Source organism: Chiloscyllium plagiosum, unplaced genomic scaffold (assembly GCF_037043375.1).
Source record: "Chiloscyllium plagiosum isolate Xiang-an unplaced genomic scaffold, Cpla_swu_hap1 HiC_scaffold_45, whole genome shotgun sequence".
NCBI classification, from domain to species: Eukaryota; Metazoa; Chordata; class Chondrichthyes; order Orectolobiformes; family Hemiscylliidae; genus Chiloscyllium; species Chiloscyllium plagiosum.
Window position 1 is genome coordinate 34,574,206 of NW_028270183.1, and position 4,497 is coordinate 34,578,702.

General features: G+C 39.1%; 1 pseudogene; it reads left to right on the plus strand.

Annotated features, from left to right (window-relative positions):
- The first annotated feature begins 297 nt into the window (after positions 1-297).
- LOC148136462 (putative G protein-coupled receptor 139) lies at positions 298-4,154 on the plus strand (annotated as a pseudogene).
- Positions 4,155-4,497: the final 343 nt, after the last annotated feature.

Below are 4,497 nucleotides of genomic sequence, written 5' to 3' on the forward strand. Positions count from 1 at the left end.
TATTTCTGTTGTCACAATCAAGCTGAATTAATCATCGCCAAAGTGTTCTAATTTGATAACAGATTCAGATACTGTTGCAGATTATTAACAGTGTTTCTTTTTTTCTTCAAAACAATTTGTAGAACGAATTCTGTTTCATTTGACAGTATGGAAAAGAAAAGTTTGATTAAATGCAACATTTCATTTGCTTAATGACTACAGTCTTTGTTCATTGTGATTCAACCTAACCGGTGAATTGAAAGATACCTCCTGCTGCACTCTAATTGCATCTCCAAGGATTCAGCATCAGCTATAAACATGGAGAGATGGAAAGAATGCATGTTGGATACAAGCAGACATCAGTGCTTCGAGGAAATAATGCATCTTCCGCCAAGAGGCATGATCTATGCAATTTACTACACGGCCCTTGCAGGTATCGCAGTCCCAGGTAAAGTCCTCCAAATGTGAAGCATCTTGAAAAGCACTAGTTAAGTGGATTATTGTGGTAAATAGCTGTTGATGATAGTTGTCACAATGAATTTCCAGCTGAATTTTCAGAACAATTTGGATCGATGTTCCAAGCTGAATAATATTTTAAATGTTTTTCTTTAACTCAGAGTTGCGTTCTGAACTATATTCGTAGTGGCACTCAGTATAAAAATGGTACTGTGAAACAATGTCCCAATAATATTTTGAAACTGTGTTAATTATCTCCAATAAGCCACTTGGTTATCGACTTACTCTCCTTGTAATACTTCGTTGTTCCCGGTTTGAGCAGCATTGACCTTCTATTTGTAAATGTCTTGGAGAAGGTGGCGGCAAACAGCGGGATTGTACTGCTCCAGTCCATGTTCCTTCACTCAGGGGAGCAGCTCAGCTTCTGTCCAGCTGTGCCTCCCAACTCTGGCCCTCTGTCTGGTGAATGACACTGTTTCACCACAGATCTCAGTGATCATTTTCTCTATAGACCTGCAATTCTGATCTTTGCCTCTGAACCATTTTCCAATCCAGTTGTTACCTCCCATCATGCTGTTACTGCTCGTTCATCCTGAAAAAATGACAATAACTTGTTCCAAATCAGATTGAACAATGAAAGCTTTAAAATCAAATGTATCCCTAACTGGATATCGCGTTATCACTGAATCATTCAGTTCCTTGTTTAACCTGTCTAGAGATTGTGCAAAGAGTTACGAGCTGAAAATGTGTTGCTGTAAAAGCGCAGCAGGTCAGGCAGCATCCAAGGAGTAGGAGAATCGACGTTTTGGGCATGAGCCCTTCTTCAGGAATGGTAATACCGCGATAATATTTCCAGGAAAAAGGTAAAATCGTCATAGCCCCACAGGAAGAAGATGCTGCTCTCTCAACAGCGAGAAAGAGCTCATGACCGAAACGTCGATTCTCCTGCTCCTTGCATGCTGCCTGACCTGCTGCACTTTTCCAGCAACACATTTTCGATTCTGATCGCCAGCATCCGCAGTCCTCACTCTCTCCTAGCAAAGAGTTAACTCTGACGAGCATTTTACAGGTTTGCATAATAGAGAAACGATGTTTATTCACGCAAGGCCATTCCACACACTGACGTGAAGAGCATTGGTATTACAATGGTGATGTCACCACAGTCAATCTCTCATTCGAGAGACAGCCAGATTACGGGGTGTGTTTCATCTGAGGGTCATCATATACCGGGCAAGGGACAATTTTGAAAAGGCAGACCCGTCACAGAAACTTCAGTTGGTGCAGGAATTAAACCCACATTTTCAACGGAATCTTGCACGGCAAATCATACAACTCTCCAACAGAGCTAACAGTTCTCAGTTATCCCCTCCCCTGAGGTGATGTGATGCTCAGGTTATACCACCGCGAGTCATCTCTCGCTGTTGAGCCCCACCTTCTTCCTTGTGGGGCTATTTTGATTTTACCTTTTTTCTGGAAATATTATCACGGTATTACCATCACATCCCAAACCATACTGTGAGATGGTATAAATCACAAAACGAAGAAGACATACATGCCTGATATTTCTTTGCGTTTGCTCCAGTCTTGATTGTAATACTGACGTATCGATGCTCCTTTCAATATGAAATGTACAGGGAAAATTCTAAAAGTTAAAGAGGTGCTCATTATAACATTTTGTAACATTCTTGTGACTTTTAGGGAAGCATTGCAAATAAAGAAGGGCCATGAAACTGCCCTGATAAAAATGGTAAATAATCAGTGCATAGCAAGACCCGAAAACTGGGGTCTGCACTTACCACATTTATTTTGGGAAGTGGATGTGATCAGGAATTGTTTATCGCCATAAAGACTGAACATAGTGTTGGAGACATCGACTACTCAGAAAAGAGTGCTTTGAGCCAAAGCATCTGTGCTGTTCCCAAACACAACCCCACTTTCCTAATCCCATGTTCCAGCATTTGCACCATAACCGTGGATGCATTGGCTTCGCAAGTGCACATCTATATACTTCCAAAATGTTATGAAGGCTTCTGGATCTACTAACGTTAAGTAGTAAATTCCACTTGCCACCTACGCTCTGAGTGTGTTTTAGTTACCTCTCATCTCCTCTGATAGAGACATACCAGTATGGACTCATCTCTTTGAAATTGTGCTACAGCGTGCCTGAGACAAAATAGAGTCTGGATGTAATACTTTCAGATAAAAATAAGAGTGTTTTAATCACTGAAATGTTTGTTTAACAATTCCAAGCCAAACTCGGACAGTTGCATCATTTATTTTCAAACAGTTGTTGAGATATTGCTTTGAATTAATAGACATTGTTTAAATTTAAACAAGATGCAGAAATATCTTTGGGTTTGCATGCAATTTAGAATCATAAAAACTGTTGTGTCAACTTGAAATTTACTTACGTAGTCTGGTGCTGGAATTGCAATTGGTAGGTACTGCCATTTTTCATTCAAATATTATCCATGTCCTCTTCAAATTTTCTGACCAGACCAGTTCCGGCTTTGTTGCGTCATTTGTCCAGTGGATTGTTTTCAGTCATTTAAATTGTACACAGGTATTAATATTGGGCCTGTTCCCAAAATAGATTCCAAGTATTTTTATTATTATAATGATAATACAGTAATCAATATATTTTCAAGTTCTCATTTATTCCACCTTATCTTTAGATGCTAAAATATATTTGCTTACTTCAACTATCATAACTCCAAACTTTGCAAAGCATGTCATAAGCATAATGCTTTCGTTGGGAATTAATTCTCCACTCTTAGCTGACACAGCTTATTTTGTTTTGTTTGAACAGTTAATTTACTGGCTATTGCAATTCTGTCCCGAGGAAAATGCGGACTATCAAGATGTATCACAAGGTACCTGGTATCCATGGCAGTAACAGACCTCCTGGTTATCATTACCGCTGTACTTCTAAACCGTATTCCTGGCATTTATTTTCCGGGTTCCGTCCTATCGATTACTCCCATCTGCAGTCTCACCATTGCTTTAATTTACGCGGCCAGAGATACTTCTGTTTGGTTAACTGTTGCATTCACCATGGACCGGTATGTTGCTATTTGTTGCCAGAAATTCAAAGTGAAATATTGCACTGATAGAATGTCTGCTGTGGTAATCGGAACAGTTTGCTCATTGGGATGTCTAAAGAATATTCCCTGGTACTTTCTACATGAACCCATGTACATAAGTAATAATATACCATGGTATTGCAGGTTGAAGAAAATCCGTCACACTTCCCTTTTGTGGACAACATTTGAATGGTTTGAATATATTTTAACGCCATGTTTTCCATTCTTTCTGATTCTTCTGCTCAATGCTCTGACTGTCAGAAACATTCTTGTTGTCAATAAGGCCCGCAGAAGACTCCGATCTCAGCTCAATGAAGAGAATAAGGCTGACCAGGAAATGGAGAGCCGGAAAAAAAATCTATCATTCTGCTATTTGCTGTATCCGGCAGTTTCATCCTTTTATGGCTGTTGTTCCTTATCTACTTCCTTTATGAACGATTTACAAATGATTATCAAATCACAGGTTTCAGTGATCCACAATTTATTTTTCGAGAAATCGGTAATATGTTACAGCTATTCAGTGCATGCACCAACACGTTTATCTATGCCATAACGCAAAGCAAATTTAGAGAGGAATTGCAGAATATTGTCAGGAATCCACTAATCGCTTGTGCAATTGTAAAGAAAAAGAAATGAAACAGAAAATACACAAGGGGTTTACCTGCTGCGAACAAGTGACATGATCTGGTGAAAATTATATGTTTAGAAGTGACATTGGGTTATTAAATTTTGATCGAGTAAAGGACATTTGCTGACTTGGTGCTAAATACATTTCCTCCTGTTTTTGTAGCCTTGTGTAGATGAACACTGGTTTGAAATGGCAGGGAAAAAATGGTTTTCACAGCTCTATCAGTAATTGTATCTTCTGCAATGTGACACATTAAAAGAAAACATATGCAGCAATTTGTGAGTTTAAAAAGGATGTGTCAGCTATATTGTAAAAGGATTAATCTCGCAATCTGAGTTTCACCGCTGTCGT